Raw genomic sequence first — 26,441 nt, forward strand, 5'->3', positions numbered from 1 at the left:
ACACATTATTGCAACAGGGATGTTGCTACTGGATTTTGCTAGGCAGCTTCTCACTGGGCATCCTTAACGTATATTTTGGACCAAAACTCTATCAGTCACTCCAAAAGTAACGTAAACTCATGGAAGTGTACAAACGACTTTCAAGCCTTCTGTCTCATCAATGGCCCAAAAACTCACCCTTTGGTTTAAGCACATAATGTGCAACAAGTTGACTTAAAACTTTATCTATACGCATTTGTATTTTCATCCTACTTCAACAAAACAAATACAAAGAATTAATCTTCCCACTTTTGGAATGATATTTGTAAAATTAGACATTTGACAGAAATCTGTATAATGATTTTTTTTTTTAATATAAAATGCTGTCGTAACATTTGTTCTTCTGGTCTTATTCTTTATTTACTACAGTTTTTCGACATCTGTCCCTGTTCCTTTTCATCAAATATTTATCTGCAGCAGCTGAAAGAGCCTCATTTGTTTTAATTAAGAATAAGACCACCAAGTTGGGATCACTTCCTTGGCTCTTCCCTGGCTTGCACAGACAGACAGTAGATCTTGTGAGGTTTCCTGAGGGTGGCCCATTGACAGGCTTTCCCCTCCTCCCTGCACCCTTTTCTTTTGCACCGTGTTTATTTTGGGATAGAGAAATGTAATCAGAGCCACATTCCGGCCAAAGAAACTTTTTACAGTTGACACGCATGAGAAAGGGGGAAGATCATGTTGGGTTTCATTTGGTGTTTTATTGTAGGAAACCATTTTCTAATTTGTGACTGCTGGAATGGAATTATCTCTGCCACAGAACTGTAGGAACTGTCACAGCAATAAGGCCTCCAGGCTGCTGATGCTGTCACAGGCAGCAGGCTCTGAGGGGAAAACTGTGGAAATTCAACTGAGGAACAAACTACTGATTGAAAACATTTTTTGCACTTTTCTTCACTAGCTATCTTTTTCATCTCTTTTTTTCTCCACAGTGTTGACTTAAGAGGAAAAAAACCCCAAAGAACAAAGAAGCAACCTCAAATAACTCCTTTGTACAAAGTCAGGATTCCAAGGTGGTACCTATGGGAGTAAAACTATTCTAAAATTTCTGCTAAAACTGTTCTAAAGGGGGTTTGGGACACATTCTTTTTGGTTTTATATGTTTTAGGCATATACTTTCGGAGCACTCACGACTTCTAGAGGTGGTGAGATGTCTCCTGGTCTTGGGATCCCAATCCAGTTGCAGAACATGCTGATCTTTTTCAGTCACCTTGATTATCTTAGTCCTTGTTAATGAGACAGATTTTTAAATTAGGCTTTTACATTTATTTAAGATGAAGGAGATTAATAAGCAAGTCTTGTTTTTTTATACCTATTTTCACATCAAGCTTCATCTTACATGAAAAATAAAAACTAAAACAAGCCATCCCTGTGAACCAGCAAATTAAAACTGTTATATCCTCACTTGGCAAAAACTACCTTCAAAAATTATTACCTTCAGTCTCCCTTGGCAGTTTGTTACAGCAGAGTCATCCAATGCTTACAGAAGTATTTCCTACAGTTGTCTGTTAGACACAAAACATTGATTACCTTGAAGATGAAAAGATCTCCTCTCTTTGTAGATGTAATTAGATTAAAACTCTCCAGCTTGGAAGCTGGAGTTTTCTAAATTTTGAAAAAAACCTGAATCAGACTCAAAGCCTGACAGGAACTTGTGCACATCTTTGCTTTGCAGGCAAAGTAGAAAGAAAGGTTGATGTGATCTTACATATCAAAAATTACCTTATTACAGCTAAAATTTTTTGCCTATAATACACATATGCAACAGGCATATATATAGCACATTTCAGAACATTGATATAAAAGTTGTTGACTTACCAAGAGGTCAAAGGAGATTTAATTTCAGCATCTTTTGTAATTCAACAGGCTTGTCTCTTATTGCACAGCACAGGGTAACGGGGCTGCAGAACATCCTCCTGTGGATTGGTTCTGCATTTGAGACGTGGGGGCAAAACTGACACAGAATTTTAAGGGCAAAGTTTTCAGAAGGAGACTAATATATTAAAAGCATAAATTTAAATGCCCCCTAAGTTGTCCTGTACTGATACTTGTTATCTAAGTAACTTTTGCAGACAGTGACTCACTATACTGTAGCCACAGCACTGTACCATAACTTTCAAAGATCTTGACATTGACATAAAGGAAAAGGATCAATTATGTAACTTGGAATCGGAATTAAATCCTTTCCTTGCAAGATGCTAAGACAGGAGACAGCCCCACTGCTTGATCAATCACACAGAAGGGCATCAGGCACCTAGATTTTCTTTCCAGCTCTGCCAGTGGATTGAGGGTGACCTTCATCAAATACTTTTTCTGCTCTTTAAAATGCAACTATATATTTTCTGTCTAAAGGCATTTGAAATGAGAAAGTACTGTTGAGTACCCTAGATTTGATGCTGATTGCTTACAATGGTAAGTGAAATCAGAGTTAAACTAATTTAAGGGAGACTTTATTAACTAGAAAGATTATGAGCTTGTCAAAAAGATATTAATTAAAGTCTGGGAACTGCTTGCCAGTGTCATTCTAAATTAATTGCTAATAGGTTACTCTTAAAAGTGGAGTGCAGCTGCAAGAACATCAGGCTCAAAGGAAACTCGATTTTGTTTATCATTCATTTTTACTTTGTTTAGCAAAGGATTTCTAAATACCAAAGAAACCTGAAACTGTTTCTGGCAAGGATATTTTTGATTACAAAAATATTTCTGTAATACAAATGGCAGGATTCACACACTTACTATAACCTTCTACACTTTTCTCTCTTTCTGTGAATTTCTGATAAATATAAACCCCTTTAGAACTAAATCTTGCATGTCTTTTAAGAGGCAAAGAAGCCAAAAAAGCCAACTGGCTTTTTAGAGCCAGTGACACACAAAAAAGAATTGATTGACACAAAGTTAGCAGCAATTTTAGTGACCCCCAAATTGTCTGTGGTTGGTGTCACGTTCTTTGGGGATAATTTTACCCATGAGAGCAATTCAGAAGAGGCCAGAGATTTCAAGGCCTCCAGTTTATAGTTATATTTAAGGGCACAGGGTGAGCACAGGGGTGGGGAGCGGTTCATGCCCAGTTCTGTCCCTGTTTTCAGGCCATTTTGTACAGGAGTTTTCTGCAGTGTCTCACAGAAATAAGTGCTTCAGGGGAATATGCGGTTAAACAAAGGCTCAGACCTGACCTGGTGCATGTGCAGAATATCCTTTGAAGACAGCACAGTTCCACTGGTGCAGAAGGTGGGCAAACAGGGCCTGAAGCTGCATTCCCTGCAGGCAGCTGAGGCCACGCTGGTAAAGGCCTGTCCTCCCCTGAGCTCCCTTTCCTGTGGGTGACAGAGACTCCCTCGCTTCCGACTCCTGGGCAAGGCTGAGCCGGGCTGCCTTTTCAGTTTAGGCAGGAAAAGGGCTCCTGCAGGTACTTTCTTTTTGGTTCGACAGTAGTGAGTAGCCACCCACAGCACAGAAAGAAATGTATCCCACTGAACATCTGTTGAGCTATTTATTTCCTTATTTTATGCTACCCGATAGTATAACCATTTTTATCAGTCCCTGGGTTAAACAGAAACACAGATCACTGTTTTAAAGGAAGTTGGAAAGCTCTGTGCTACCTCAGACAGAAATTTTTGAAATAGTGGGAATTTAGTGAAAGCATTTATTTTTCACAGAGCTCTGTTACCAAAGAACGAAGTGATAAACTGTTATCTTTTTTATTCCTACAGTTTCAATTTCAAAATATGAAAGCCATGACTAGACATAATTATGCCTATTCAGGTATTTTAAATCCTGACAAGACTGTCAGACCCAACAGCGGAAATCAGTGACAAAAATACCAGTTGATTTTAGAAGTGCCAAAATTGTACCAAAGTATTTTGTTCTTTTACCCCAGAAAATAAGAATATGATTTACACCTTCCCATATTAATCCTTCTGCTTAGGCAGTCATAGTCTCCATTCATACTGGGACACTTCAGTGCTTTGGCTTTTTATTTTGAGTGCTGTCATTTCAGCAGTGCAACTACTAAGTGATATGGGAATATGGTGCTTCGAAGTGCAGATGATTACTCTGCTCATGTCTTGAGAATATGGCCAGCACAGCTGAACCCATATTGCTTGTGAACAGAAGTCCTGTTTGCTTCACAAAACTTGATGACAGACTATTAATAATAACTTTCAAAACTCTTTGGTAAATGAATTACAAGTCATCTCCCTAAGAATTACAAAACCATCTCAGGAAAAAACAACATGGCACTATTATATCAGTTGTCCCATCCAGACTCCAAACCTGTGGGTTCAGAACCTCCAGCAGAATTTACCAGACAATTCTGCTCAATATTGACATGCACTTCACAGCATTTTTCTCAAGAAGGATTTGAGCCATGGCCTGAGGTTTCCCCTCCCTGTTTGGTGCTGTTTATCCTTGTGCCATTATTCCTCTACTCACACACACACACATGTATACAACATATAGACAGTCCTTCTTGTGAGGTTCGTGACACATTGGGCCAAGCAGGGAGAGCACCAGCAGCTGGAGAAATCTTTCTTTCAGAAACTTTCAGGAGTGAAGTACTGAGTGTGCCCTAGAAGTGAGATAAGCTCACATGAGGAATGATGGAATAACCTCCTGTGTGCTACGTGTGAAGTCTCTACACTTGGCACTGCACTGAGGACAAAGGAGGAGTTCCTGTAGTGTACCTTGTTCTTGTGACTCAGGGGCACTGAGCAAAATGCTTTGACATCATTCAGCCTTGTCAGAATGCCAAAAAAATGGAGCTATGCTTACTGCTCATGATGTAATTCAGGTGTAGTCACCCACTGCAGGGTGAGTGCCATGCCATGTCTGGCTGGGATCAGGATTCCTTCAGCATCCTGTGGGCAAGGAAGCTCAGTGAGTCAGAGACCAAGCTCAGAGCTCTCTATCACCCCTGGCTACATCAGAGATGGCAATTGATTCTCATGCAGAAAAGTTACCAAGCTCCTTAACATGTGTTAGAAAAGAAGGGAGATCAGAAAAAGTATTGTTAATATGCCCATATTTTCCTGCCATGAAAATATACTTGGACAATTGCTACAGCAAGTGATACAAACTGTGAGGTTTCATGAGAAGCTTTACTTTAGTGGATGCTTCAATTTAAGATTTCCAGGCATCCCATCTAATCTTCTAATCCAATAATCCCAAAATCCAGCAATTAAAGAATGTTTTGACAAAGCAACCTGAGGCTCATTCCTCTAATTATGCTGCACAGTTTAGGCTCAGTGACTCAAATGCATAGGTTTACCCCTGGAAAATATGCATGCAGACTTACCAGGATCACAGACTTTGCAGAACTCAGCCTATTAACAGCTTGGTCCAAACTGAGAATAAATCAGGATGCTGGGGGAAGTGTTCAGCTAAGAAATTCTGTTTCCTTGCTAAGAATTAATGCAATTATACCTTTAACACAAAGTCATATCCGAGGCCAACAATATTTTTAACAGAATTTAATAAGCAGCTTTCAGAAATCCCTCTTACACTGCTGTGTGTGCTGGATTTCTCTTTAATATCTGCCATTTTGCTGGTGTTTCCTATCAGAAGGTGCAGAGTCTGATGATTCAGAATGAGAGACATGAAATGTTGTTCAAGTACTGAAATCACGGAGAGACTGGAAACTTCAGTGATGCAGGGAATTTATCTCATGTGCTGTTTGATTAAGGTAATGATGGAGTGTATAGGGTCTGCCCCAGACGCTGAAAGAGAAATTAAATGATACATTGATCCTCTTGTAGCAGAACCCATAATAGAATCACAGAATCATTTAAGTTGGAAAAGAGCTTTGAGATTATCGAGTCCAACCGAGCTGTGTTTTCAGAATTCCAGACTGGACCCAGGCTAAATATGAAGTCTGCACTATCCCAGTCTGATAGTTCGTGCCTCCAGTGAAGTCCTAGTTTACCAGCAAAACAAATTACAATATTTTCTTTGTGAGTTCTGTTGACCTTCAACCCGGTAAGAGGATAAAAGGTTAAAAAGCCCCGAAATAGCCAGGAGTGGCTTTAACAAGTGGAACCTTTGTAATAGCAGGGCTATTCTGTAGGAAGGGAGGGCTTGGCTTGTTTGTTGTTTGTTTTGGGGATTTAGGAGGGTAATGAACAAAGCAATTACAAGAGACAAAGATATGCAGCTTTTTCCTTCTCCAACAATCTAGGGGAATTGAATCCACTGGCTGCCTGGAGTTCATTCTTGTAATCCCTTCCTTAACCCTTCCATTCAATGAGCCCTCAATTTTCCACTAGATGCAACTACGGTTTGCTTATGTCTGTGCACAGACTTTTGTTTCATTTTTATGTGAAGGAAGAATCCTTCTCTGTAGTGTTTGGTTCCTTTTATATGCACCAGTCTCTTATCAGACCACATCCAGCTTTTCCAGTGTTGGCAGCATTATTAGCAAAAATACAGAGTATAGTGATGTTAGTCATCTGACTACACAGAATCTTTCCTGTTTTCCTAATGATGTCCCATCATTTCATTGACTGATAATTTTTGTGTTGATATTTTATACATGCTTTTCACAATCTTTAAGCCAGCAGCTAAGCAGTTAATTTTTTTAATCATATATGTGTTGTACAGGCTGAGATGAAAGCCATGGCTCAGCAACATCTTGGCTAAACATGCTTATTAGCATCAAACACTCATTCTAAAGAGGTGTTGCTATGCACCTGCTATTTTAATTCATATTAGGTTATTAAAATCAAAACAAAGTGTCAGACTAGAAACAGAGCAGTGCTATGATCTGCTAGAAGACATAAAATATAGACAAATTATGAAGTCTGATACAGCTACTGAGTAATGTCTTCATTCAGGCTATTCTTTGTGTGTAAAATTTTTAGGCAATATTCTCAGCAGACACAACTAGCACTGAAGCCAACAACACTGTTTGTTTATATCAGCAAGATGTGGATCCCTTTTATCTTGCATTAAACATGAATTATTAGCTTTTATGCAGTGGTCTTGCCCACTGTGGTTCTCTAAAGAGGTGTGGAGGACATGGCTCTTGCAAGAAAAAGCTGAAAAGCATTTCTTTCCCTCTTGCCAGGGCCCCACCCTTGACCACTGTTCACAGTAGGATACTGAGCCAGATGGGCTTTTGGGTTGACCCAGCACAGGTGCCCTCAACTTCTTCACTTCTTGTCATTGCCTGTTGTTACTCTTTTGCTTCTGGTCCTGGTCAGCCAGAACTAAGGAAGAAAATGACTATAGTGCAGGAACTCCTCCAACAGCCTGCTGGGATCAAACCCCTTTGTGTGAGGCACTGAAATGGATCCTTTCTGCCAGAATTTACCCAGTGAGAACTTGGTAGAAGCTGACAGGAGAATCATGCAATTTTTAATTCTAGAGTGGGGTACACAGTTTGCCAATTGGACACTTAAAACTGCACTCAGGAGTTATTCCAAACAGCACAGAGTGCCTGCTAGAATTGCATCCTGCAGTGCTGCTGATGTCCTGCTCTGTGTCCCCCAATGTGAGAGAGCAATGTGTATCATCACCCCAGCTAGGAAAGACAGCAAAGAAAGCACTGCTTGTCAATAGACATGGAGCAAACTGTTTCTCAGAAATCAGGCAACCTGAAACTCTGCTATAGCAACTCTTAAGTCTTCAGAAAAAAAGTTTGCATTGATTTTCATAATTTGAACAGCACATAAATAGAGAATTTTAAAGGTTTAAGATAAGCAAAGACATTTAAAAAGTACAGAAGTATCAACCAAGCCTTGGGATCCAACAGATGCTTAATTGCAATGAGGAAAGGAATGAAATATAAATGTCAAAGGACATACAGAATAGTCCAGTAGTATCTGTAACTACTTAGTGAAAAAAATGAATAGATCAGATCTTCTTTCCAAGTCTAGAGATTTTTTAGTACACAGATGGTCTAGAATTCAGTGAAAACAAAAGTATCACATCATAAGTCAGTTGTTTAACATGCTCTGCGTTTATATAAACTATGAGTAGACACAGCATTACTGTAATACCATGGTTGAGCAATCAGGCACTCAGGGGTCAGAAAATGCAGCACAGGTCAAACCACAGTCATAATTCTCCTGTTTTCTTGCTTATGCATGAAAATAGGAGTCTGGATGTTCCAGTGACTTATGTTGGGGGCCTGAGCGCACCAATAAGGTTTAATGGCTCTGAGCAGCCTCACCTGGGGCCTCCACCCACACCCCTGCCCATGGGACATGGGGCTTCATTTAAGCTCAGCCAGGTCTTTGGTGAGTCTGTGCTTGGCTACCCCTCTGCTGGTCAAACCCTGGGCTGGGCTGACCTCCCAGCTCCATCTCAGCTCTGCCTGCTGATTCCTGGGCTGCTCCTGACCTGCACACTGCCTGCCTGCTGTTAAAATGCCTTGTATTTGGACTTTTGCTTAATCTTACAACTACTGTAAGAGTATAATAATGAAATACTACTGAATTGTACATTAAAACAAATGTCTTTAGGTAAGAAGTAATTTTATCAAAACCTTGAAGAATATTTATGGGTGACATTTTGTGTGAGACTTCACAAAACCATTTTTATTGGCCTCCTAACATTTGAAAACCTATTTTTTAAATTTTTTTTTCAAAAACTTCTAGATTTCAGTTAGTAAAACTAAGATTTCTTTTATCAGAAAGAAAATTAATTGTTTGGATGTAGTTTATAAAGTTGTGTCAGAAGTACAGGAGTGTTGTACCTCTGCTATTCTAAGGCCAAACAGTTCCACAGAAAATATCAAGAAAGAGCTTCAAACTGGCAAAGCATTGTGTGCTTCTAGTTTTAAGTGCTTTTAAAGGCAGGAGGTGAAAAATTCTGATGCCTTAGAATTTGGTGGCTCCTGCTGATTTTAAGGGGACCAACACCTTGCCCAATAGCTAAAACAGAGAGACCATTCTGTCAAATGAGACATTTCCAGAAGCAGGGGAAAAAATAAAATTTAAAAAAAAAAAAAGAAGTTCGGAGATGTCTCCTGTCAAGAATTACAGTGCACCAGAGAAACCTAACTGACAAAAGAGATACTGCTCAAAGGCATTCTCATGGACAAAATATGTGCTTACCTTGCAAAGCCAAGGAAACTTCCAGTACTCAAGGGGGTGTGTGCATGTGTGGAGATCTTAACCTGCTGCATGTTAGGGAGGGGTGGTTAGAAAGCAACAGTCGGTGGCTTTGGCATTGGAAAAAACTCAGGCCAGTACCTAAGCAGTCTCTAGTCTGTTAAAGTTCGTTTGACAGTTTCAAGATGAAATTGCGAACACTTTTTCAGAGTTGGAAAAATCTGAAGTCAGAAGAGATTGGGGGGGGAAGGGCTTCAGATGGGAGAAAAACAGTCTTTTGAAGTTTTATATGTAAGGAAAGACCTGGATTTGTGCCTTTAAAGCAAACCTTCCTGACGTTACACATCCAAAAAAACTCCCTGTGGCCAAAAGCCACATGGCATACACTTATCTTTGAGAGGAAGGGGGAGGGAGAACAGTTCACAAGCAGGAAATGGCTTCCAGGTGTCTCCCTCCTCCAGTGCACAACTTGATCACTACAAACCACTGATGCCAGGTTTAGTAGTCCCAGCTGTCTTGCTGCTTCCCGGGGATTTGGACTAATCATGCATTATCACAGCCCTTCTCCCGGTGACAAAGCATAACCCTGGCTCTGGAGCTGTGCTTGAGCAGGCTGGGGGTGATTGCAAAAGCTACAGGTAGGCCTTCTCCATCAGGTCTGAGCATGTGGAAATCAGCAGGGGACGTACACACAGGCCTCAGTCTGGCTGTGCACTCAGCCCCAAGAGCAGAGAAATTCAAACCACATCTGTTTCTGGAGCTGGACAACAAAATCAGCTCCTCTGCTTCTTGGTGTGCTGTGGAAGGAAGCGACTGAATGTGGCACCCTCCTGCCATCCCTGAGCTCTGGACAGCTGGGGAAGAGGGTGAAAAAATAAGTTGCATTAATTTTCCTTCAGTGTAGGTTTTGGGTGGTTTTCCCCTCCTTTTGTTCAGCAGCAGAAATGCTTCCTTGTTGGGGATTATTCTTTCATTGTATAAATATGGCTGGAAGAGCTTTACAAAGCCTTGTTCCACCTTGTTAGTTAAGAACATAACAAAAAATTAATTAGCTTGTTTATCTGACAAAGAAAGTTGCTTTTAAGAAGTACTGTTTAACATTCTTTTGGCCTTTTCCTCATGCAGAAGTTTGAACTTGCAGCATTAAGATGACAGAAAAGTGTTGCCATCCATTCTGTTATATTATTTACATCAGTAAGAGACCATGTCATGGTGCAGTAGAGCAGTGTCCTTTTATTTGGCAATGAAGTTGTATTCCAAGCTGGATAATTTTACTGTTTTCTGATTAACCAGAATAAATCTAATATTCAGCAGGGAATGTGACATCTTGAGAGGGAAAAGAAACAATAAAGAAAAGTAATGCTAATTTTATTTTGATTAAATATATGGTGCCACAAAATAGCAATCATTTCCTTGGCTACAGAAGCAATGAATATTTGCACTCTCAGTGCTGATGAAAGCTTCTCCATTGCTGTCCTAGGAGATACTGTTTTCACTGTGTTCTCCAGAGGATCATTTTGAACAAAACTCTTGAAGTCTGCATTCAATTATAAAATTTTTAGTGACTATTCTCTTTTTAAAGATGAATGAAAGTACAGCAAGTGGTTCCTTAGTCTGGGAAAGGCTGTACATAATGGCAATTTTCTCAGGATACAATAGCAGTTTCCCTGTGCCAATGGATGAACAGATTAGTGAGAATTTAACCAAGTAAATGTTTTAGCAGACAGCAGTCTGAGCTGTAGGAATTAGCAGCGTATTTTCATGGCAGTGCAGAAGGTGAGATGGATGGCGTGACACCAGACAGCACCACTCACACTCAGACTGTGTCTGTAAGTAGGGCAGTGGCAATTGCTACAAGCCTGTGCTGTGGACTTGGAAGTGATTTTTTAATGTGACATATTAGGTTGCTTTCTATCAGACACGTAAGGAGCCAAGCAACCACTTTCTCTCCTATCTGTGCTTTCTGACAGAAACAAACCCCACGATGATACAATCCTACACCAGGGTGTGCTGAGTCTGCCAGCAGTATTCAGTTAATGACTTCATGAAGCTCTTCCACACTCGAGTAGGGTTATGTTCCTTTTTTTCATTGTTCCACTTAAATTTTTAATATTGCAACTTTTAAACTTTATTTCTCAGTGTGTGAGAAACCCTAAAGAGCTTTAAGCTGTAATCCACAAATTCTGTTGTCAAAACAGGAAAACTCTGACTGTATATCTGAAGTTTTATTACCTATTTTTTGCCTAACTGCCTAGATCTGACTGTTTCAAAATTAAGCATCCTACTCCTGCACCAGATGTCCAGATGCTCTGAGGGAGAGCAGGGTTGTTTTTCAATTGGCTCACTGTCTGTTAATGAGGCTGGGGACTTGTGACCTCAGTGATTGTGGCTGATAAATGGTAGGATGTACCCACACACACTCACAGAAAACCTGCAAACACAAAGGAGTTGTGGGTAATCTCTGGACTCTCCTCGGGAAAGGCAATCTTGTAGGCAAACACTTAAACAGAAAGCTAATGCTTACTAGTATGTGATTTTTAGACTGCCAGAGTACAAGCCTGTCAACATTTATTTCCAGGTTCTCTGATCCTATTTATTAGTTTCCTGTCTTGCTTTCATCTTAACCAAGTCACAGAAAGGTTTGATTTTTCTTTTGTGAACAAATATTCCATTTTCTTTCTTTGAATCTGTTTGCATTTCTCAAGGATCTGAACAGGTTAAAAATGTTGTTTGTGCTGCTGAAAGTAAAGTATGCTCTTAAACAAAAAGTTATGTAACTTTTACAAAATAATATCACATGCTGGACCATTATGCTAGAATCTGATCAGATAAGTAAGCTTTGCCTTCATTAAGGGCTTTAATCTTGCCTATACTCAGGGCAGCCTCTAAACAACTTTGGAGTTTTTCTCTAAAGGATCTTTCATGCTCTGGTCTGGAATTTTTCAAATAACTAATACTACATTTTGAGAAATCACAAGCAACATTTTTTCCCCTCCATTTTTAAAAGTAACAGAGTAATGACAGAAAAACTTCCCCTTGGCTATAAACTGGGTGTTAAAAATACCCCAAAAGCTAAATCCTACTCTGGGTTGTTTTTTTGGTTCTCTCTTTTTTGTTGTTGTTGTTTTTTGTTCGTTTGTTTTGTTTTGTTTTTTAATTTTATTTTATTTTAATTTCTTTCTCCAAGATCTCTTTTCTGGAGATGCATTTGAGCCTTAGATCTCTTTGCTTGCATTGCTACAGAACTGATGAAAGTCTGAGATCTCAATCAAAGGCTTAACAAAACAATAATCCTCTATTGCCCTAATTCTTCTCAGAAACATCTCTCTCTGACAAGAACAGTCCCTAAGCTTTTACATCTTTTTTCTGCTTAAAATTACTTTCCTAATTAGATGGAATTGTTTCCTTCCCAAGTCTTTGTGCCTGAAGAACACTGTATTTATGGGAAAGATCTCTCAGACTCTTTAGCTCCCCACCCTCAAACACTATGACAGTGATAACACTCTACATCCTTCAAAAATTCCAACTTCCTTTTTAAATAAACAGAAGAATTCAGTAACATTCAATCACAATCAACCCCATTTAATTTGAAGCAAAAATCAGAAATAGCAGGAATAATCATGAATCACATAGACTTCATGCACAGTGTAATCACTGACTCTCAATCTCAACATTGCAATTTAAAATTAATTCTCTTTCCTGGATATATTTACTTTTTACACTTCCATACTAATCCTGAGTGAGTTTTTAGACACCATATTTAACAGGTATTTGTGTCAGAATGTGTGAATGCAGTATAATTAGTTAAGTATTAGACATTGAGTGGGCAATGTAAAACAGATTTTCATAGCAGAGGATTTGTTTAATTTTTATTTTTTCCCCAACTCAGCAGCTGCTCATCCTTGCAGGTGACAGAGGCCCCATTTCCAGAAGGTACTTTTGCAGAAATCAGTATCTTCAAGTATCTGAGTAATTCTGTCCAACTACATTGGACACAAGCTCAGATACCATCCTGACGAGGTTACAGTCATAATCAATTTACCTGCCAGCAAATGTTAGTGTGCTAACTGCTGCCATGGACTGTGCTCAGGGAAGAAGTTCCTGACAAGCTGTAGCAAGACTGGGGAAGGTGGTGAAGAACCTATTAAAGCAGATGGATTTGGGTACAACTGAAAACAAAATAATTCATAGTGAATGAGATGGCTCTGTTAACTCCTTGGTTTGGAGGAGCACTGGATGAAATGTCTCGGTGCCTTTATGAGGAAGTGTCCACGGGAAGGTGTGAGGATGACCTTGGCTCGGGGGGCTGAGGTTGTTTAAGCATGTGGCCTGTAGGCCTGGCTGCACCCCATTTGATATTCTCTCTTCAGAAGTGAACAGAAATAGCTGTTCCAACAGCTGAATGTCTCTTTCTGTGCCTCTAATGCCATTGTTTAAATGTGAGAGGAGTGTTGGAGCTGGAGTAATGATCTGACTTGCACTTAGCAGTAGCCCGGCTCAGAGAGGCCACCAGCTCTGTTGGATTATGAAGTTTGGGAAGGGACCACTTTTCCTCCTTCACATTCAAATCTCAGAAAGGACACTGCAATTACAGAAAAAGTCCAGACTGTCAGAGTGATGCAAAATAATCTGAAGAGACTTTATTATGCTAGATTTGTGAAAACTCGTCAATTTGAGGCTGTAAATAAGATCATGAGGTTACGTAGAGCAATGAGTATCACTGCAAATGTTTCCAGTGCTGTCCTACTGAATAAGGAGACAGTATACAATAAAAAAGATCAGATATTAAAATAGGGTCTGACAAATATCTCTCTCCCTCAACTAGGTAACTAAATGCAGCAGGATATTGATCTAATGGGATTAAAAACATGACTAAATAGTTGAATGAATTACAATATCATGTTCTTATGTTCACTAGGCCAAGAAACTTTATTTTCCAGAAAAATACTTGGTTGTTAGTTGGTAATAGAAAGTAAGTTGCTACATACTTTGAGTATACATAATCTTTTTAATTTAAAAAAGACAGATGTTTTAGAAAATATTTTTTTATTCCAAAGTTACTCTCTTACTTTTAACAGTGAATTAGTCCTAAAATCGCCTCTGAAAATCCTTGAATGCATGGATTTATACCCTATGGCAGATGCTACTTATACCTTCCTTTTGACATCAGAGGAGGAACGTGGAAGAGGATGCTTTTGTTTGCACTGTTATTGCTCCCAGTTCTAGGAGGGAACTGTATAGTTTGGTGTTTGTATCATGAATGATGAACATGGGCACCTGTGCTCTAAGGAGATCTAAATGAAGGGTCACCCTTGTAGCTTGTACAGTTTCACAGATGTGCAGCTGGAATAGAAGAGAGAGTAGAGGAAGGATTTGTTTTTCTCACAGTGAGTCTGCTTGGGGTCAAAAGCTGGCAGATTGGGAAAAGAAACTCGTGCATCTGGACAAGGCATATCGGAACAGAGAAGTGCTGAACTGACTTGAAAACAAGCACAAAAATCTGTGAAACAGATCTGATCTTTTGAAGAGCCAGTGCAGAGCAGCAGAAATGTCAGAGCAGAGGGGCCACGCTGAAAACCCCTAAGTGCAAACTGACTGCACCATCAGCAGTCATGGCAGTGGGAAAGCTCTCTGGATTGACAACAAATAAGCCGATCGGGCAAAACACACTCAGCTGCTTCCCAGGGCCACATGAGAACTTGGAGGAAGCTGAAACCCCGAGCAGAGCCAGCTGGCTGCTCCTCGAGGTGGGCCTGCTGCCAGCCAGCTGGGACAGGGGCAGTCAGACCCAGTAGCCACCCTGTGATGACCTGGGCTACCCTGGGATTGACTGATATCCTTCACTAGGGAGGGAGAAGTTGAAGACACTTTGTGAAAATAGCCATAGATTTTGTTAATCTTTATTTAAAGATATCTCTACAGCTCGTGTTCCACAGTCTGTTGTTTGTGTTACAAAGTAATCAAGAGCAGAAGAACCTCTCAGTAAAGGCACAAGAAAAAGTTTAATTCATTTTTCCCTCAGAGGGACGTTGGAAATGAAACTCTAAGCGAGAGCTTTGAGACATGTTTATCTTGCCAAAGAGAATCATAGAGGTATCACTGATCCTCTTCGCTGCCAATTCAGAAGTTTAGGTTTTGAGCCTCTGCTGTGATTTTTTAATTGTTTTTGAAATTTTCTAATGTGATAGATTGATTGTTTATTTTCTAAACATTTAATGCTTCCATTAACTCTCCAGCTTCACATATGGAAAAGTGTACGGCTGGATCTGGCTGGTCAGACTTTAAAGTCTCATTTCAAAGACACTGATGACAAAAGAAGGCTGTCAGAGCCACTGCACAAGAACAGGTCAGCACATTTACAAAATGAGATACTTGTCTTTCTTCAAAGATTAGGGGTATCTCTTCAGGGAAGTATTAGAAGACACATAAGTGCAAACACTGCCAGCTGCCCCTGCTAGTGCAACAAAACTAAACAAATATCTTCACGGTACCTCAGAAAAGAAACATCACTGACACCCACTACCACTCTCCTGTTTTGTTATGGGGTATTACAAAATAGGCCAGCACAATATTTATTAGGATGCCATCTCCTCACCTTCATGGATTTCAGAAAGGAAAAGATGAGTGTTTTCATGTATTGTTTTTTCACTTCAGAGAAAAGAATGAAAATAATTTTCAGTACCCAGAGTGTCTGCACCTGGGGCCTAAACGAAGGGAAGTAGGTGAATAGTTCCAAGTAATTAATGTAATGGTTCAGAGGGGCCACAGAAGGAAAGGGGAGTTTCTCCAGTTTAAATGTTTGCATTCATGCTTTGCCTAAAGCAAAACAAGCTATCTGTCTTCTGGTTTGCATCTTCCAAATGAAAGCTTCCATTTGTCTTATTGTCATTCCAACATGTGCATCCTTTACAGCTTTCACTGTTTAAAATATCCAAGTATTTCACAATACAAGATTTTTTTTTTCCTGAGCTTTAAAGATTTTCTAAAGTTGTAGAATGTGTTGTAAAAAGTGAACCAGTAAAGGTAGACTTGACTTAGAGTGTGCTGGGTAACTTTTGTAAGCAGCTGCAGGTTAGAGGGTTTGGTACTGTGATGCTTTGCTGTGGAGCCGAGTCTCCAGCCCAGAATGAAGAGCATTCACTGCCTCTTTCCACACTTCAGGGCAAGAGGACCCACCACAGAAATGACCCAAGTTGATAAAATACATCCAGACCGGCCATTCTAAAGAAAAGATGATGGTCTTGAGCTCCATCTGTTTCTGACATTCTGGTCCTTTAATGTGAGCTGCAGAGGTGTGAAAATCTAAAAAATAAATTTCTGAACTTTCTCCCAGAGTTAGAAATTCATGCCATACTTTTCCTAGAAAATGGGAGTAAAAGTACTGTCTGTTTTATCTAATAGCTCGGTGAATAGAGGATCAGTGATCAGAGGAAGTCTGTGTTTGAGTCTTGACTGTATATAAGATCTGTATTTTTAACTTCCCATTTTAAGAACCTCAGTGTAAGGGATGTTTAGAGGAAACATTTCTAGTTTCTCCTAGGGAAGTGAAAACACTGCCTACCAGAAATACTGTGATAGAAAGAACAGAGCATGACTATTTATTTTAATAGCTTGTGGACTTCACAAGGTTAGTGGAGGCCTAGGCTTTGTTTGGTCGAGTCACCACTTAGAACTAAACCCTGAGGAAGGAAAGCCCTGTGAGGCAAAATCCTTGTCTTTTGCATATCATGGCATTCCCCTATTACAAGACTCACAACAGAAATGTTTTCTACCATCAGGCCTCAGGCAGTAACATTTCCTCTGTTGAATAAGCCTTGCCTGATATGTGGGGATAGTTCATTTTGCCAGCTCTCACAGTTCCATGTGACCATTCACAGGGCTAGCCTGCAGTCAATCACAGGTAACCTGAAGTCCCCTTTGCATGACCTAATACACAAACGTGTCAAGTTCTACTGAGGAATTTGATGTGGAAGCTGGAGATTGGAAGAGGCCAAATTCACCTCATTAGAAGCCAGCAAACAGTTATTAAACTTGGTCTGTGCTTAAAAGCTTTCCTAATGTAGTGATCTTGGCAAAGTCTCCCTAAAATAGATGCTGCTGAAGTTGGCCAGAAAAGCTCAGAGGACTTCCTCAGGCAAACAAGCTGCACTGATTTCTGTGCACTCACTGGGGCCTATAGTAGAGCTGCTGTAAAAGTGAAGCAGAGAATCACAGCCTTTGTGTCACCCTGAATCTCCAAGGAGTGAACAGTGGAGAAAGTCTGCTTTTCTGAGTTCACGTCTACAAGCACCTTCCCAGGGTAAGTATATAAATCCAGTATAAGAAGCAGAGGAATTGTTGCCAAGAAAAGTTCAGATTGGGGAAACTGTGCTTCTGCAGCATCTGTTTCATCTCCTCCCAGTATACCAACCTACTCCACAAAATGTGTAGTTTTGCTGGTGTAGTGCAGTCACTGCAAAGGCTTTTTCTGACAGTCATGTCGGGAAGAGATCACAGCTCATCCCATCCAGGACTGGCAGAGCAGTGATCTCACAGGAAAGGTCCTGACCTTTCAGGTCAGGATTTTACCTCTCCTTACACTGCTTTAAAATGGGCTCATTGCAATTCTGACTGTTAAAACAAAATTCTTCTCTCTCTGAGGTTAACAGACTCTCTGGAAAGAAGCAACATTTGTGGAGCATACAGAATTGACTCCATTGCTTCTTGGTTGTGCTGAGAGGAACATAAAATTTTATATTAAAAGAAGTATTGTATTGTTGAGGGGAAAGCATAGTAGGATAAATATTGATTTAGTCTATTGTATATAGGATTTTTTCACCCTTCTAATTCAGTTAAAGAAGTATAAAAAACCAGATATCTTGGGAATATGGTGAAGCAATCAATAAAACTACAGACAAACCAAAGTAAAATACAGTTAAATCCTTCCCAACAGAATACCAGCACAATGTGGGAGCATCAACTTCATTTAACAAAAGAATTTTTTTCAAATATTTAAATGGCTTCTTTGGAACAATAAGCTCTTATCCAACTCTCAACGGCCTTGCAACTAAAAATATACTCTATTTAGTACTTCTTTCAACTTGTTTTAGAGCACATCAATAGTTTTCTCAGAAGATACGATCACTGTTTAGCAGAAACATACTTGCAAAAATAAACTGAATCCAGAAAAGTTTCCAGGGATGTTTTTGGATGCAAATGTGGATAGTGACTCTTGCCCATATCAAAAATAAAACACATGAGCTGTACAATGTTCTTTGCTAAATATAAACAGCCTAACATTGATAAGCTTTACAGAAAAAGAAACTGACTGCCACACATTATTACCATCACCAGTATTTTAAGAGCACCCTCTACAGTCACAAAACACTAACCAAGAAAAGCTTTTCTTCCTAAACAAAATAGCATTAACTGAAAACTAGAGTATCAGCTTAGTTTATGAGCACAGTGTCAGATCTGTACGAAATATCTCTGTAAGTGCTTTGAGGCCTGGTTAAAATGAGCAGACTTTGCCTAAGTGCCAAAGGCAGAACCTATTGCATCACCAAAGCCTCCATCTCTGAGGATTTAAAGCACCTTCAGTATTCTGGGCTGACTCATAATTGGGCTGGAAGCGTCTCCTCTTAAAACAAATGGATGGCTGCAGGATCTGAAATGGAAACCCATATAGGACTGTTTATTTTCAAAGAAAAGTAAGGAACAAACCATGGTAAAGGCCAGGATGAAGCAGTTCCCCTGAGTTCATCTAATTTGTTTGTTGATGGGTTTTGATTCCAAAGCACCTTTTGTAAGAGTTGTGAAGTACTTAGTTCATAAATGGAAATAAAAAAAATTTAAAAATTTAATTTTTATGCTTCTCATACACACGTACATTCCAGTCTGTAAACAGCAAAATGTCTCACTTGATTTTGAGGATTTGGTTAAAATTTCCCATAAAGCACACAAGAATTCCTTCCTGAAGCTTTGAAGTGAGGAGAGACCTTCCCACACTACTTCTTTTCAGCAAGCTCTCAACTTCAAGCAGACCCTTCTACTGACCCCTGACATGATGCATCTTGACACTGAGGGAGTGTAATTAATTGTTATTGCAGTGTAACTTCTTTTTTAATAGGCTAAAAGTCTTTCTTCTGTTGCTTATTTATTTTTTAAAATATACAATAGATGTATTTTTTCAGATAGAAGAGAGTTGACTTTATTCTGCTATGGTTTACACCCTGCAAATAAGTAAAAAAGTTCCCTATCTGTTTGCTTGAAAAAGAACAAGCAAACGGTTTCCAAGTAACTCATTCATTTTCCATCCCTTTTCCAGGTGTGTTCAGCCCTGAATAATTTTCCATGTTTAATTATGAATAACTGTTTGTCAAATTGAAATGAATAGGCTTGAAGAAGGCATTTGAAGGTAAGCACACACCTAAGCAGCTTTCTGCATCAGTCCTGACCAAAAAAAACCCTATAAAGGCTGGAAATTCCCATCACATAAAACCTGTCCTTCCCCTTCTGGGTCTTGCCTAGACTTGCAAAGATTTTGTTAAGTCTTCAGTGCATCAGTAGTTAAAATACTGCAGGTGAATCAGGAGTGATGCTTTATCTTTAAAGGTGAATCTTAAAGTTTCTTATACTGGACATTACTGAAATGTTTATATCTCTTCGAAAATGTTGTTTCACAAAACGATTTCCATGGTACTACTTCACCTGAGTAAAAAAAGTGTCTAGAAATAAAAACAAATGTAAAAATGCTGAAGATAATCCTTTTTTCCTGGTCTTTATTTTCCAGCTGTTACCCAGATATTTGTCAGAGGACCAAACTGTTAAAATTACTGCAGCCACCAAGTGGTGCTATTGCACCACAGCACAAAAGTGGCCACGAACAAATTCATTCTCGAGAAGGGGTTTGAATCGGGTACTGCTTTAGACTTCCACAAATACTTCTCTTTTTTTGATCCAAAGCAGAAAAAAACCCCAAAACATTAATAAATGAGACATCCATGTATGTCTATAAGAAAAAAAAACAACAACAAAAAAAAGAAGTTAATTTTTACATGGGATTGTGACGATTTTATCTCTGTTCCAGAAGTTCATGCTTGGGTTTAGACCCAGGCAATTCAACATTTCACCTCTCTAATGAAATAATTTTATTTCAGTGGGAATCAGGAGCCTAAATTCCTTCCTGGCTATTGGCCTTAGTTCTCAGCAAAGACACACATGTTTTTAAGAAAACTGAATATAAGATGCAATACCTGCAAATGCTCATGTGACAAAAAGGATTAGTTGGTACAGTAAACTAAATGAAAATTTGTCCTGCTATACTTTTAATCAACAGTAAATTTTAGAACATGAAAAATAACAATTTTGTTCTTATGTGCTGTCTTCTTTGATACACTAGGTATGGGTTAAATTGGCTGCATACCCTAAACCAAGATTATGTTTCATACACATTATAAAAAAAAGAAAGCTAATTAAAGATTTTATATTTACATTTTAAATTTATATTTCTGAGAGATACAGAACATATTCTGTCTTCAGGACTTAACCTTGGGATGCCAATCTTAAGATTGTGGATCTTAATTTTGCAAGTACTTAGGTTAAACTTTAAATACATCAATAACATGTACATTTGCTTAATGTTGCACATAGATATTATTTCAGGATAAGAGACAGGATTGTTAAATTAACTCAGAAAGTCTCTGCATTATCTTGCCCTGATCCATGGTTTTGGTTTCAACATAGCATGTTCTGTACTCTTTTTTGTGATTAAAAAGATTAGAAAGCATTTTTTGGCATGGATCTGTATGTGCATGGAGCTCTACAATGTTCTAATATTGAGGGCATTATTAAAAACTAGAAAAAAGTAGTAGCTCTTAAGAGCTATGTGCATAAAGAGCATAGCAGCCATTTCATTTACTATACTACTATTTCTCTCATAAATGACTCAAGAGTTTAAATCTGCAGTGACTGAAACAATGCACCCTTTAATCTTTCTTCAAACAAATACACTGACAATGCCAACAAATCACTAACTTTATGTTTTTGTGGAAATAGAGGCTCAGACTACGCTGCTCTTAAAACATCTGTTTGTTCCTGCAGACAGGGCACAGACAAATCCTGGGAGAACGGACTTGTCCAAGGAGAGCTACAGGGACCACAGCAGAGCAGGTAACAGCTACAGTGGTACCTGCAAATTTAATGGTAATACCTAGGATTTCTGCAGGCTCTTCTTGGAAAAAACCTCCTTTTGTCATTGCTAAGATTACTTGAATATGACTAGTGGGAGCAAGACCGTGTCAGTAAGGTGAAGGAAGAAACATGCATACAGCCAAAAGTTGTCCAAGGAGAAGAACAACAGAAGGTCAGAAAGCCTTGCCATGGCTAGTTATAGAACAGTGGACAAAATCTTCAACTAAATTTCATATCAGAATTAATTATTCCCTTAATTACTAGACAACATATTATTTGTTAAATGAATATTGAAACTATCATATTATTGGTGACCAAACTTTGTGTTGTATATGTTTTCCCCTCAACAGTTGTTACAGTCAATGGTACCTTCTCTTCATCTCACTTTGCACCTTTGAATATTATATCTCACCCTTGATTTCTACGTAAGTAAGGTTAATCATAGTACAGTCTTACATTCAGGAGGAGGAGTATCTGTAAACTTGAGCTCACTAAAATGAAATCAAATTCCATAGAAGAGAAGTTTCAACTAAAATCTTCGTCTCCTAACTTTTTCCTTACCATGCATTAGCTAACATGAAGTAAACCCAGGTATTTTCCACTGTTGAAGACACCTGAAAATATGAATCTCTTGGTTTCATCTGTCCCTTTATACATTTTATTTGCCATGTCTTACTCTCCTGCTATGTCAGTATGTTCTGGAATACGTGGCTAGGCCTGCTGGGTGGGAATTATTCAGGCTGGTGTAGAGCACAGGGTGTGCTTGGATCAGAGCAGAGGGAACCCTGTGCCCCGGGTTCTGTCAGCAGTACCCTGTGATTGAAGCTGTTCATGGGAGAAGAGAGAAATGGGAGAAGTGTAAAAGATGGGCTGCCCCAAAAAGAAAGAGGGAGGAAGAGAGAGGAGAGAGAGAAGAACCACTGTGAAAAGAGGGGGGAAAATACAAGACAGGTGGAAAATGAAGGGCCTCCTTCTTTTAGTTAGTTGTGTTTTGAGGAACAACCAGAGATTGCACATTAAAAAGCATCTGATAAGAGTGTACAATTACATTTCTTCAAATATCCCACATCCTCCTCTGAAAGTAAGTTTATACCACAGTAAATTTAATATTTAAAATAGAACTGTTCCTTGGTGTTTTGTGATAGCCAAAGTGGTTTGGTTCTTATAAAAGGGTACTTCCCCATGCTCATATAACGTTAAGTGCTTTAAATTTATTAAAATGGTTGTGATACAGATCCAGTTTTACAGATATAATTGTAGAATCAACTCTGTAAATATTCTGCTTAAGGTAAAATGTTTTGAGAAACTAGTCAGTGAAAATAACAGTAGAGACTAGAAAGAAAACCTGAAATTTGAAGATTGCTTCTTGAAACAAGAAATAGATAATGTCTATTCAATACCTTACTGAATACAGTAATAACAGGGATAACCACTACTTCTCAAGCAACAGACATCTATAATCTTGTATAATAAAGAAACTTTGCAACATGTATCACACAAGATGAGTCAGAAGCAGTGTTTCAATGAAATGATATATCTTGAGAAAGACTTTTCTTTTCCTCCTACTTTCTACTGTGATTATTGGATTAGAACCTTTCCTGAAAGGAAATCAGGGACTACAATAAAGCGTGAAAATTCAGATTAATGTGTAGTGGAATAGCAGAGAGAGATGCATCTTGCTAGGAGCCAAGCATGGTACTGAGAAGCCAAGTTTCACCACAGCTCAGTGCAAGGGGAGAGCTGAATTCAGGAGTGCTCTTCAGTTCCCGAGGTGTGCTGGAGCAGCTGGAATTAATCTACAGCACAAACTGCTGGGCATTACTGTTTGTTTTTGCTTTAGCTACAAACTCCATTTTGTATTGTCTTACCCAACTGCCTGATAATACACTGCCTGGACAGGGAAACATTAATCACAGCCAGTCTTGTAAACAAGGACCGAAACCTTAATTTACAGGTGAGGAAAAGAAAAATAAGTGGATGAGGGGTGGAAAAGGGAATGCAGTGTGCACTGAGATGATACTCTGTGTATGACCTAACTCTGTCCTCAGTGCAATTTAGCTTATTGCTGGGTTTGTATACATTCCTTCCTTCAAAAATTCTCACCTCACTGGATAACCTTGTACTTTTGCAGTATTCCAGCCAGACTGGGGCTCTTAGGGAACAGTCCTCATGGCTGTAGCATTAGTATACCAAGTACTCGTAAAACTCAGATTCAGAACGTGCCAAAGATCTGTAACAAACGGTTTGACAAAAGGTTTGATTTAAACTACACTTTTAAGGAAAAATTAAATGTTCAAAGGCTCAAAATGTTCAAAGGCTCAAAATAATAAACTTTCCTCTATCCAAGTGTAGGATAGAGTCAAAATCCAGTCAAAACTCTCCTTTCCAGTCTCAGATGCTCATAGCCAATACAAGAGTTTTCGCAATTGTGCTGGTCCCACCTTTTTCTCCTCCCTACCCCTTTATTAAAAAACAATAAAGTAAATGAAAGGAAAAAAAAAAGAAAGAAAAATGCCTTGGTTTAATTACCACATAAAACATTGTTTCTGAAACTCGATACAGAACAAAAGAAGAGTTTTCTGAGCAATTTAATGCTAAGCATGCCGAACAGCAACAAAATTGTCTCTTGAGCTGTTACCTGAGAGGCACTTCATGAAAAAAATTAATTATAGACTATATAATAATGACTAGTAGTCATCATAGCCTGGTTGTTTTAGCAAGAATTGAATCTTTTTTGTTCTGGTTTGTTTCTAAATGCAATGGAAATGTATTACTGTACAGCAACATCACTGATTAACACTGTTTTAATTAACCTCTAACAATGACCTGAAAATTACAGGTGTATACACCTCTTTAATCAAGCATTTTGTTTTCTATTAAGTGCAATTCCTTCAAACGTTACAAAACTACAATACGAGGCTGAACAAAGTGTCAGTGTGTTTCTTAACACTTTAATTGGAATAAAATATAGTCACATATACAAATGTCTGTGAGTTCAACTGAAATTTTGCCACATAACTCACGTAGTAACTGAGGAAAAAAAGTTTAATTACTTTATTTTCCATTCATTGTTTCCCAGTTTTATCAGCTGGGGGAGGTATGACCTTCATGTGCTTTCTGAAAACTACAGTGAAAGGACTAAGCAAACTTTTTCTTAAACATTACACATTTTTACTTAAACTTACATCTTTAACTTAAACAGCTCCAAGGTTAGCTGTGAACTGATCATGTGAAAAAATGCACATGAAAAGCAAATGGTAAATGTCAAAGTATGTAAAAAAAATCAAGATAGCAGCACAAGTTTGGGCTGTTCTGTCTCATGAATGTTTTTTTGACAAGTCAAGTCATTAAGAAGGGTCAGAAAAATCTGCACATCTATGACTTTCCTCTCAACAACCATTTTGAGGGAGAATCAACTTAACACATTACATAGAGGTGCATATTCCACAACAGAAGTCTTTATAGACCCTGTCACACCTGATACTTCCCTCCTGTTAGCAAACACTATGTCTGCAAATGCCTCACTAGTTGCCTCTCTAGAACTGTTTATAATTTGTTCAATTCCCACAGTTTAGAGTTTTTTCTAGTGATTAACCATCAGTATAGTATTTTATTACTATTTTATCACAGCAATTGCTGTCAGACACTCGTCTGTCTCCTTGTTTTGATTTTGACTGTTTATTGCAGTAGTCAAGAGATCCTTATGAAATACTGACTTGGAATACTACTGAAATACATGTCCTTACAATGCACTTAGTTTTCTGATGTATTTTTTCCCAGCATAGAACCCCAAACCGGATACAGTGCCCCAGCAGTGTTCATATTGATGTTTTATTAGGAACAGCTCCTTATCTCGTTGAACCTCTTCTGTTTATGCATTCTAACTAGGACAGGGGTATTCTTTACAGAAAATCGATAAAATTATATACAATTCCATATATATGTATACACACACGTGTTTGCTAATTGGGCTTGTTTTGACAGACATGTAAGAGGTAGCAGAGCAGCTCTGACAGAAATTTGAGCAGTGACCTCCAGCACCACTGGTTTTGAAAAGAGGATGTTTGCCTATCCCTACTCCTCGTGTAGAACAGCTCTGACATAGCTTTCGTGGCTCATACACTAAATTCTTCCTTCTCATGTTCACTGCATTTTTCTGTTGTGGATAGGGATCTGTCATGTTCTGTTGTGTTTTTTTTTTTCCCCGTACATACATTGTAGCCTTTTTTTCTGACAATGCCGCTTGGTTCATGTGGTTCAAAGCTTGAGAATAGATTTCTGAGCATAGTAAAAAATTATCTGAGGCCCAATTCTTGTGACGTGGTTGTAGATACTGTATTTTATTTTTTCGGATGACACTTGCAAACCACAAGTACTTAGCACCTTCCTTTCCTTCACTCATGGATCAGGGGAGAGGGATGCTGCAGTACGGCAGTACTTCAGTTCTCACTACACGTGTAGAACATTTTAGAATCACCTGGTGATAGTTCCAGTCTAGCTGAAGACACTGTGCAGATCACCAGAGTTCTGAAGGCAGCCTAGGTGTTCCCAGGAGTGCCCGTGACGCCGCTCTGGGAGCACTGCCCCGTACGCTCCAGCCCGGCTCCCTCAGCGCTTCTCTCACCTCCTCCTCCCCCTCACGGCCAGCGCCGCGCCCGCCCTGCCCCGTCCCTGTGCTGCCTCAGCCCTTCCCGCCGCGGCGGGCACCCCGCCAGCCGCCTCCGCACGGCGAGGGAAAACAAACCCGGCTGTCAGGCGGCCTCCACCGGCAGCGCGCGGGTTTCTTCCTCAGCGGGTTGTTGTGGTCACCCCGCTCCGTCCCGGCGCGGTTCGCCGCAGCCCAAGCTGAGGAGGCGCGGGGCGCCCTCCCCTCCCTTTGCGGGCCATTTGTCGGGGAGGTCCCGGCGCGCAGCCCTCCCTCAGGCAGAGCAAAGGCCGCGGGCAGCCGGGAAAGCGGCGGGAAGCCCCGGGCTCACCTGCGCGAGCGCCCCCCGCCTGGCTCCTCCCCGGCCCAGCCCCGGCGCCCCCTCTCCCGCTGGAGGGGCGGGCAGTCCGCGCTCGGCTCCGGCGGCGAGCGCGGCTGGCGGGCCAGCGGAGAGAGTGGCACGGAGTTGGCGGGGATCTCCCTGCGAGAGAGGCGGCCCAGGACGGGTGAGGAGAGCGGCGGCGGGCAGTCTGGGG

The 26,441-nt window shown here is 39.8% G+C and overlaps 1 long non-coding RNA gene across 1 annotated transcript; it reads right to left on the reverse strand.

The window, feature by feature from the left end:
• Nucleotides 1-1,853: 1,853 nt before the first annotated feature.
• On the reverse strand, nt 1,854-26,312 carry LOC114056358. The gene is made up of 3 exons (XR_003570986.1): nt 26,237-26,312; nt 23,364-23,490; nt 1,854-1,968 (listed from the first exon to the last, which is right to left on the reverse strand). It is a non-coding gene; the product is annotated as an uncharacterized LOC114056358 (long non-coding RNA).
• Between the last annotated feature and the right edge of the window lie 129 nt (nt 26,313-26,441).

This window comes from Empidonax traillii, unplaced genomic scaffold, assembly GCF_003031625.1.
Source record: "Empidonax traillii isolate 1590-97213 ecotype Southwest subspecies unplaced genomic scaffold, ASM303162v1 scaffold90:size2128546, whole genome shotgun sequence".
NCBI classification, from domain to species: Eukaryota; Metazoa; Chordata; class Aves; order Passeriformes; family Tyrannidae; genus Empidonax; species Empidonax traillii.